Source organism: Muscardinus avellanarius, assembly GCF_963383645.1.
Source record: "Muscardinus avellanarius genome assembly, chromosome: 11".
In the NCBI taxonomy this organism is placed as follows: domain Eukaryota; kingdom Metazoa; phylum Chordata; class Mammalia; order Rodentia; family Gliridae; genus Muscardinus; species Muscardinus avellanarius.
The window spans coordinates 100,078,199-100,089,348 of NC_137797.1; positions in this window are offsets into that span (position 1 = coordinate 100,078,199).

The window sequence follows — 11,150 nt, forward strand, 5'->3', positions numbered from 1 at the left end:
TTATTGCTATAATTTTCTTTTCTACCCAAAGCTTCATGACCTCTTTATCAGTCTTCTTTCCATCACTATAAAAACACCTGAGATAATTAGCTTGTATGGAGAAATGATTTATTTTGGTTCACAATTTTGAAGGTTTGGGTACATAATTGGTTGACCCCCATGCTTCTGAGCCAGTGGGAAGGTAGTAAATCCTGGAAGAACCAAATCACTAAACTCATAGCCAAAAGAAAGAGGAAGGAGATGGGGTCCCACTGCTCCCCTCAAGGGCATGTTCTCAGTGACCTGAAGACCTGGACTAGGCTGACCTCTTAATGTATCACTACCCCCAGATAGTGTCAAGCTGGGCCAAGATTATGGGCTTCTGGATGACACTGATGCAAACCATAGTTACCTACAAAATATTACTTTTTTCGTATCAAGTGAAAATAATTTTTCTTTTTTTGTTAAATAAATTTTTATTGATGCATTGTAGTCATACATCTTAATGGGATAAAAAAAACTTGTGGAGATATACATGCACACATCACCTAATCAGCCCCTACCCAATCCCTAGCCCTTCTCTCCCCCTCCCTCCTTCCCATGCTTGGTTTCCTGATTAACTTTGATATTTTTTTTTCTTCCATATATGGTCAAGTTATTTTTGACAAGGTTTCCAAGAACATTTGGTGAAGGAAATCTTTTTACTAAATATTGTTGAAAAGTAATAACTACATAAAAAAGAATAAAATTGGGCCCTTACCTAACACCATATAACAAATATTAACTCAAAATAGATAAAAGACCTAAAAGTAAATCTTAAGACTATAAACTTTTAGAAGAAAACCAAGGGTCATAAAACTTCACAACATTGAAATTGGCAGTGATTTCTTGGATATGATTCCAAAGGCACAGGCAACAAAAGAATAAAGAAACAAACTTCATAAAAATAGAAAAATACTGTACATCCAAAGACAATGTAAACAGAATTAGTTGTCTGCTGGATGGAAAATCTTGTTTCTCTGTTTCTGGTGTGTATTACCTATTTCTTCTTTGTAGTTAATCTCTTTTAGTATTTTCTCTAGCGCTGGTTTTGAAGACATAAATTCCTTCAGTTTCTGTTTGTCACGGAAGCTTCTTATTTCCCCATCTAATTTGATAGTTTTGCTGGGTAGGAAATTTTTGGCTGAAAGTTGTTTATTTTCAGAGTTTGGAATATGTTACTCCAAGCCCCTCTGGCTTTCATGACTTGGTTTGGGAAGTCTGGAGTGATTCTAATTCATTTGCCTCTGAATGTCACTTGGCCCTTTGTTTTTGTTGCCTTTAAGATTCTCTGCTTGGCTTCTACATTAGTCTTTTTGACAATTATGTGGCATGGGGAATCCTTTCTCTGATCCTGTCTAAAGGGAGTTCTATAAGTTTCCTGGACCTGTGTATCGACCTCTTGCTCTATGTTTGGAAAATTTTCTGCTACTATTTATTTGAAGAGATTATTGATCCCTTTGGTTTAACTTTCTTTTCCCTCCTCTATTCTGGTTATTCTTTGGTTAGTTCTCTTAAAATTGGCCTATATTTCTTCAATTTCAGATTCCTGCTGTATGATTATTTTTTCTAAGTTATAAATTATGCATTCATTTTTGGAGTGTTCATCTTCTAGGAGCAAGATTCTATTCTCCATGTGGTCTAATCGATTGTTTATAGTTTGTGTTGATGCCTTTACTTCAATGATTGCATCCTTTATTTCTTTTAGACTCTCTGTGAATTCTTTCAAAAGTCCTGTATTATTTCTACAGTTATATTCCTGATATCATCTTCTGGAGATCTCTGAATTTCTGTGTTATCAGGTTCTGATATTGTGGGGTTGTGGGCGTTCATTGCTCTATTGTTGTTCCTCTTTCCCATGATTTCAGAAGTTTGTGCCTTCTCTGGGTTCTTCCCTGGGTCACCACAACTTCACTTAGGGTGCTCTGGATCTTGAGTTTGTGGTAATCTCAGCTGCCACTACTCGTTTACTAGGTTGTATTGTAAAGTGTCAGACCCAGGGAGTTAATCGAGGCTGCGCGAGAACGTGGGGGTGCTGAGCTGAGCATTTTCTCATGGGAAGCTGGGACTAGGGTGTGGTATCTCTGCCACCACTACTCCTTCACTGGGTTGGACTGCAAAATCTCAGGCCCAGGGAGATTATCAAAGCTGCGCAAGTCCCTGAGGGGTACAGGGCTGGGATTTCTCCTGTAGGAGCCGCAAATTCACTTACAGTTATTGTGCGTGCTGATCTGGAGCTGTCGTGGGCGTGGTGAACTCGCCACCACTGCTGGCAATATGGCGCCAATGACACACCCTCAGCTGTGAGACTGGCGTATTTCTTTTCTGGTTTTGAGCTCCGTTCTGAGTCCCTGGAAGGCGTGATGAGCTTGGCCACTGGGAGTTTTAGACATTCTTTGTGCTGAAAGAACTGCTGAATTACACCTGAATGATCTGCAGCTGCTCACTGCAGCTCCTAGTTTACCTTTCCTCTCTGGAGCCTGGTGCTGTGAGGCATGATGGCGCTGGTGCGGGCTGGTTTCTTTTCTGGTCTCTGGTTGTTCTTCAAGCCTTCTTTTTCTCTGTCTTTAATTTCTCTGCTGATAGTGTTTTCTGGCTATGAAAAGTGCTGATTTTGTGGCAATAGAGATAGAATATTAGCAGGACTTGTAAACACTGCTTAGCTCTGAGGTACAATGACAAATGAGAATGAGGGCCTCGCTAAGTAGTTGAGGCTGGCTGTAAACCTCACCAGCATGATTCTGTCTCAGCCTTCCAAGCACTGGGATTACAAGCATATGCCACCATGCCTGGCTTCTTATCAAATCTTTAAAAAAGATTATGGTAATTTTTTCCATCTTCTAATAATGCTAAAGCCCTCTTGACCGCCCCCTTCCCAAACTATCAAACTATGTCTCTTTCCAGTGTTAAATGAATTTAAGACCAGGGGCTTCAAAAGCAGACATTAAACAGAAAGCCTTCTAGGTATTTCAAGCAGGAAGTGATTTACAACAGGAAACTAATGTGCTCAAAGACCCCTCACCAGGAAGTTCTCTGAATCCACAGGAAACTACTGCTAAATGTTACAGAACTGTAAAATCAAGGTGAGTAATTTTCAGGACAAGTACAAAAACCTCTGCAAAATGAAATCTCACGGGGATAGTCCTCGCTGAAGGAATGGGCCCAGATTCTTCCTGTGAGGGATTCTGGAAAGAAAATGTAGTTTTCAGCCCCAGACTTAGCCATTCTGGGAGAGCATAAAAGGAGGCAAGAAGGGTGAGGAAATTTTAAGAAGCAATGCCCTCAGTCACCTATTCAGTGGAAGGGAGCTCTCAGTTTTCCATTAGAAGAAAACCTAGGACTCACATCTCTGGGTTCCTTCACCTCCTCTGCTGCCCAGGACAGTGATTCCTCATTGGGTCAGAAGGGCTTAACACTGGCCATCCACAATGCAAGATCCAATCCTTTTTGAGATCATCTCCAAGTATGGAGGCCATCCACTCCCATCTTTACAAAATCACACATCAGGCACAATAGCTTCAATCCATTTATCTCAGATCTTGGCTCTTATTTATTTATTTATTTATTTTTGTGGTACCGGGGTTCCTGGAAACCCTTCTACCTCCAGGCTACACTCCCAGACCTATTTAATATATATATTTTTTATTTGGAAACAGAGTCTCTTAAGCCAGCTGTGCTGGCTTCGAACCTGCGTGATCCTCCTGTCTCTGCTTCCCAAGCGTGGGGATTACAAGCGTGCGACCACCACGCCCGGCCTTTTTAAACATAGGTATCTTCACGCCGGGTGTGGTGGCGCACGCTTGTAATCCCTGCGCTTGGGAGGCGGAGACAGGAGGATTGCGCAGGTTCGAAGCCAGCCGCGCTGGCGTAAGAGACCCTGTTTCAAAAATATAAAATAGGTCTGGGAGTGTAGCCCGGAGGAAGAAGGGCTTCCAGGAACCCCAGTACCACCAAAAAACAAAACAAAACAAAACAAAACAAAAAAACAAAACAAAACAAAAACATAGGTATCTTCATGTGCAGGGCTCCAACCTTCTAGTTTAAATTTTTATTCTGGGGAACCATCACTCTTCAAAGATGCTTTTTGGCTCATGATATGTGGGAAGAAGCTGATAGCTGGACCAAGATGACATCTTGTGCTATTGTGACTGCTCTGTGAACTCATTGATGCCAAAGGAAAGCCATCTGGTGAGAAGGACCATCCAGGGACTCTATAAACACACTCTTACCTAGTCACACCGACATGGTTTAAGCTGGCCTGTGCTGGATCAATGAGCTGTAAAAGTAAACTTAGCCACTAATCATGATTCTTGATAATCAAATTATGTAGTGGTTATAGTTTATTGTGGGGAGCCATTAAGACTTTCCCCTAAATTAATGTCTCTGACTCAGCTGACTGTCCTTCTCCCAGAGTCAACAAAGTTTGGGGAGAAGATCAGGTGGTGATGGCACGAAGGTATTGATTAATCTACTTGTAATGTATGTGCTTTGGATTCGTCTGTATTGTATTCCAGTGGCGATGGCACGAGAATGTTGATTGACCTGTAACTGGGTATAAGTACCTCTGGAAAAACAAACCCAGCGTCGGCGCAATAAAGATGAGATTGACCCAGAAGTAGGCATTGGCCAGAAGTGTTGGCGCAATAGAGAATACTGACCCAGGCATAGTCATCGACCTGTAGGAAATATTGACCCAGGAACAGGGGTTGGCCAGTAGAGATAGTAGGCTGGCGGCTCCCCCACATTAGAATTAAAAATTCTTCATCCTCACACCTCTCTTCAGAACCTGTACTCTTGCCGGCTGGCTCTGGCAGTTTATTATTAAATGTTCCCCAAAGACCCATATGTTAAAGGCTTGATTCTCAAGTGGTGCTCTCGGGAGATGACGAAACCTTTAAGAGGTGGAGTCTACTGGGAAGTCTTTAGGTCATGGGGGTGTGCTCCAAAGGTGAACCCTTCCCTTTTTTCTCCTTTTCACTACCTAGCCATGAAATGATTTTGCTTCATTTCACACTCCCTCCATGGTATACAGCCACAAATCCAAGCCACTAGTCCAACCAATCATGGACTAAAACTTTTTTTTTTTTTTTTTTGCTGTACTTGGCGTGGAACCCAGGGGCATTCTACCTCTGAGCTACACTCCCAGCTCTATTTTCTATTCTTTATTTTGAAACACAGTCTCACTGAGTTGCAAAGGGCCTCACTAAGTAGCTGAGGCTGTCTGTAAACCATGATTCTCTTGTCTCATTCTCTCAAATGTTGAGATTACAAGTATGCACCACCACGTCTGGCTCGGACTAAAACTGTGACTTCTAAAACTGTGAACCCAAATAAATCTCTTCTCTTTATAAGTTGGTAGTAACAGGTATTTTTATGGTAATGGATAACTAACGATAATTTATGTAAACTCTCTTTACCCTTAAGAGAAACTTTTAAACCCCTCCCTAATTAATACATTCTGATCTCTGTTAGAATCTGTGCTCTCTGTATTACAATTTTAATACTCCAAGTAAGTGCCATTTTACTTAATAGATTGTTTGAGCTGCTTTGAATGACAAACATGCCTGATATATTTATTTAAAATTATTTTCTTTAGCTGAGCAGAGTGACACATACCTGTAACCCCAGCACTTGGGAGGCAGGAGGAACACAGTTTCAAGGCCAATATCAGCAATTTAGTGAGATATTGCATCAAAATTAAAAAAAAAATTGAGGTGAGGGTGAAGTTCAGAGGTAGACTGCCACTGGGTTCAATTTTTAGTATATAATTTATATATTCTTTTATAACCCAATCCATGTCATTTGTAATCAACCCCATATTTTTTCTTTAATATATATATGAAGCTTGTAATCCCACGCTTGGGAAGCAGAGAGAGGAGGATCATGCAGGTTCGAAGCCAGCCTCACTGACTTAAGAGACCCTGTTTCCAAATTAAAAAAAATATATATTTAATTAAAAAAATATGTAATAGGTCTGGGAGTGTAGCTCAGAGGTAGAAGGTTCCATCCCCAGTACCAACAAAAGAAAAAAAAATATATATATGAATACTTTTTGTAATTAAATTAGTCTTAAAAGTTTTAAACATGCCGGGCTTGGTGGCGCACGCTTGTAATCCCCACGCTTGGGAGGCAGAGACAGGAGGATCACGCATTTGAAGCCAGCCGTGCTGGCTTAAGAGACCCTATTTCCAAATAAAAATATATAAAAAAAATAGGTCTGGGAGTGTAGCCCGGAGGCAGAAGGGCTTCCAGGAACCCCAGTACCAAAAAAAAAAAAAAAGTTTTAAACATTACTGTTAACAGAAAGAGATATATTCATAGTTTTTAAAGTATCCCTTATAATGATAAAAAAAGTTGTTTTCTTATGTTTGCCCATACAAGAGGGTATAAGCAACCAATACAAAAAAGAAGAAAAATATTGAACCAATTTTTGCATTAAGAGCTTTTTTGAAGAAATATGTACTGGAGTGCATACTGAGTAGATTTGAGTATCTCTGTGTCTGAAATGCACTCCATGAGCAATCAGAGTCTTCCTGCGGCAGGTGTTCAAAAAAAAGAAAAGCAAAACAAAAATATTAGATGCTCTTCCTCTAGAGACCCTCAGTGATGATAAGGAAAATACTACCAAAGATTGATTTTGCTCCCATTTGAAAATGTGAAATTTCACTCAATAAATAAAAACTAGATTGAGAAATTTCTATTTTCTCAGAGTGTCCCAAAATGAAGCCAATAAGTCATGTAGACATAGGGACACCTCGTCTCCCTGTTTCTTTTTCCTCGAGTCAGGAAGTCACTCTGACTCAAAAGATCATCTCCTTTCATTTCTTTTTTTTTTATTTTTTTTTTATTTTTTTATTTTTTTAATTTTATTTTATTGGTGCACTGTATTCATACATCATAGTGGGATACAAACTTTTGTAGACATACATGCACACATCGCCCAGTCAGCCCCCACCCGATCCCCACCCCATTCTCTCCCCATCCCTCCCTCCCATGCTTGGCTTAGTGGTTGACATCTAGTATTATAGCAATTTATCCAAAATTAAAAATGATAATCTCACATAACAGTTTCATTTGTCTGATACCAAGCTTTTGATGACTTAAAGATAACATTTCAATATTTCTTTTTGCTTTCTTTCTTACCAGAGAATATTTTTTTCTTTTTTTTAGGTGAAACTATCATATATTTATTTTTCAGAAAAAAATCTATCCTGATATGGAATATGGACTCTAGATACCCAAAACAATCTCGAAGCAAAAACAAAGCTAGAAGATGTATATTTTCTGATTTCAAACCATATAAAGCTACAATAATTGAAACAGTGTAGTACTGTTCTAAAGGCAGATATATAGACCATTGGAGTTAAATACAAGCCTAGAGCTAACTTCTTCCCTATATTGTCAAGTTATTTTTGACAAGGTTTCCACGAAGATTTGGTGGTGGAAATAATAATCTTTTAACTAAATATTGTTGAAAAATAATAATTACATGGAAAAGAATAAAATTGGACCCTTACCTAATCCCACATACAAGTATTAACTCAAACTAGATAAAAGACCTAAATATAAATCTTAAGACTATAAACTTTTAGGAGAAAATCTGGGTCATAAAACCTCACAACATTGAAATTGGCAGTGATTTCTTGGATATGATTTCAATGGCACAGGCAACAGAAGAATATACAAACTCCCTAAAAAATAAAATAAAATATTGTATATCCAAAGACAATGTAAACAGAGTTAAAAGTTACTAATAGAATTGGATAAAATATTTCCAAATGCTATATCTGAAGGTATATTAATATTCCAACTAGAAATCCTAAAAATTAACAACAATAAAGGCAAACAATACAATTTAGAGATAGGTAAAAGACTAACATAAATAATGAATCTCCACAGATAACCAATCTTAGTTGTCTGTTGGATGGAAACTCTTGTTTCTCTGGTTCTGGTGAGTGTTACCTATTTCTTCTTTGTAGTTAATCTCTTTGAGTATTTTCTCTAGCGCTGGTTTTGAAGACATAAATTCCTTCAGTTTCTGTTTGTCATGGAAGCTTCTTATTTCTCCATCTAATTTGATAGAAAGTTTTGCTGGATAGGAAATTTTTGGCTGGAAGTTGTTTTCTTTCAGAGTTTGGAATATGTTACTCCAAGCCCTTCTGGCTCTCATGACTTGGTTTGGGAAGTCTGGAGTGATTCTAATTGGTTTGCCTCTGAATGTCACTTGGCCCTTTGTTTTTGTTGCCTTTAAGATTCTCTGCTTGGCTTCCACATTGGTCATTTTGACAATTATATGGCGTGGGGATCCTCTTCTCGGATCCTGTCTAAAGGGAGTTCTATAAGTTTCCTGGATCTGTGTATCAACCTCTTGCTCTATATTTGGAAAATTTTCTGCTATTACTTCCTTGAAGAGATTGTTGATCCCTTTGGTATCACTTTCTTTTCCCTCCTCTATTCCAATTATTCTTAGGTTAGCTCTCTTAAGATGAGCCCATATTTCTTCAATGTCAGATTCCTGCTGTTGGATATCTTTTTCTAGATTAGAAACTATGCATTCATTTTTGGATTGCTCATCTTCTAAGAGTGAGATTCTGTTCTCCATGTGGTCTAATCGGTTGTTTGTGCTTTGAATTGAGGCCTTTACTTCATTAATTGCATCCTTTATCTCTTTTTGGCTCTCTCTGAGTTCTTTTCGAAGCACCTCTATTATTTCTACAGTTATTTTCCTGATTTGATCTTCTAGAAATCTCTGATTTTCTGTTTTATCAGGTTCTGATGTTGTGGGGTTGTGCACATTCATTACTTCAGTGTTATTCCTCTTTCCCATGATTTCGGAGGTTTGTGCCTTCTCTAGGTTCTTCCCTTGGGTCACTATGGCTTCACTTAAGGTGCTCTGGATCTCGAGTCTGTATTATCTCAGACCCTACTACTCCTTTACTGGGTTGTATCACAGAGTCTCCGACCCAGGGAGTCGATAAAGGCTGCTTTAAACTATGGGGGGTGCCAGGTTGGGCGTTCTCCTATGGTGTGATATCTCTGCCACCACCACTCCCTCACTGGGTCAAGTCCCAGGAGGCACAATACTGCGATTTCTCCTCTGTGGCCCGCAATTTGACTCACTGTTCTTGAGTACGTAGATGTAGCTGTACTGGACTCGGTGAATTCACTGCTGCTGCCGCCGCCGGTGGCAATATGGCGCCTCTGCCACGCCCTCGGCCATGAGGCTGGCGTATTTTTTCTTCTCTGGTTTTGATTTCCACTCTGAATCCCTGCAGCGTGTGCTGAGCTCAGCCACTGGGAGCTTTAAATGCTGTCTGCGCCGAAAGATCCCTCCTGGCTGTTCCGCATCGGCTCACCTCGGCTTGCTGTAGCCGTCCGCTGAGTTCGCCGCTGCCGCCGGCAGTATGGCGCTGCTGCCGCGTCCTCGGGCGCGTGTGTCTCCTCTGTGGCCCTGAGCTCTGTTCTCAGTCCGATTTCTCTCTGGAGCCTGGTGGTTTTTTTGTTTTTCTGGTGATGGTGTTTTCTGGCTATGAAAGGCGCTCTTTTTGTGGTAATCATCTCCTTTCATTTCTATGTTTAGTTGCTCTCTTCCTAATGTTGCATATAGAAAAATTCCCAGTTATCTTGGCTACAAGATGAACTTGGAATTTTATGCCTGAGATTTTACTTCTTCCATTGGATAAGAAGCTCGTAGGGGAGCATTTTGGTTCTTAAGCAAGTTCTTGATGGCAGTGATCGCTTTGCATTTTGGGTGGGAAGTAGGGGGCTTTCAGATCTTGAGAGAAACACATTCAGGACTCCAGGCAGATAGAGATTAGGCATGAAGGCTCTTGTGGATGGAATGTAACAAGTCTCGGGCACTGCTAGAGACTGTGGAGGCATATTAGCATCTTGCAGTGGCCTCCACCTGTCATCTTAGGGAAGGTGGAGTTTAGAACAAGGGTTGGGATTTTTGTATGCATTGTAGCACTGGGATAGAGTCACCCTGTAGCAGTGTAATGGGAATTTCTGGGAAAAGTGACTTTAAGCCTTAGACAATTTCTATTGTAAGATGGTCCTTAGAAATTGGGAGAATAGTTGCTGGGCTTGCAGCTTAGTGGTAGAGTGCTTAACTAACATTCATGAGGTCCTGGATTCAATTTTCAGTACCTATGAAAACAAAACAAAAAAAAAAAAAAAAGAAAAGAAAAGAAAAGAAAAAGAAATGACAAGAATGAATTGATCTAAGCTCTTTAAAAATGTTACTTTGGTTTGCATAGTAAGCTAGAAATGTGGAGATATTGTTTGAAATGAAGCTAGGTTATGTTTTTGTATCAGATGAGGTTATAGCTTAACTTCTTGGTTTTCTTCCCACTGTGCTTCCAAAATTTCTGACAACAACCAAGGGAGCATGTACTGTTGATGTTCAGAGCAACCTACTGTCTTCCTGATTAGAAGACAGCATAGTCTCCCTAGTGACACACGTGGCTGGGGAGACATTGCTAACACTTAATGGGACACACACTCGTGGTATGAATAAGCATACCACAACCGGCAATGGCAGGACTTCTAGGAAAGGATCAGGAATTTCTCTTCAGGAATATCTGATCGTCTTCCAGTTGAGTTGTCATTTCATCTGTATACATCTGGCTCTAGGGCTAAGGAGTCTGGGTAAACAGACTGTTCCTTTTGTACTTGAAAGTGATTTTAATGTAGGAACACACTTATTATGCATATTTTTATATGACTTCTTCCTGTTTCTGGTCAGTTTTAAAGACTCTAGTGTTTTGAGAGCCATTGGGGCCTTTGTAGAAGTAAGATCACCTAATGTTACCTAATGTTTTCTGCATAGAATATAGAGGCTAAAGCTTGGCCAATCCCCACCAGCCACTCATCACTCCCATTGTTACTTATGCTGTGACTTCATTCCTTGGTTACTTAGGAGGTGGCAGAGCCAGGCAGAGCATTTTCACGTTCTCATCGGCATCTTTATGTGTGAATTTAAATCACATTCTCATTTATACCCAAATGCCATCTGGTTATATGTCTTATTTGCAATGATCATACTTTTCATAGCCTTTATCTCATTTTTCCCATTCTTCAGCAAGGTTGATGAACACATAAAGAAATGTAAGTTTCTATGTGGTGTCTAA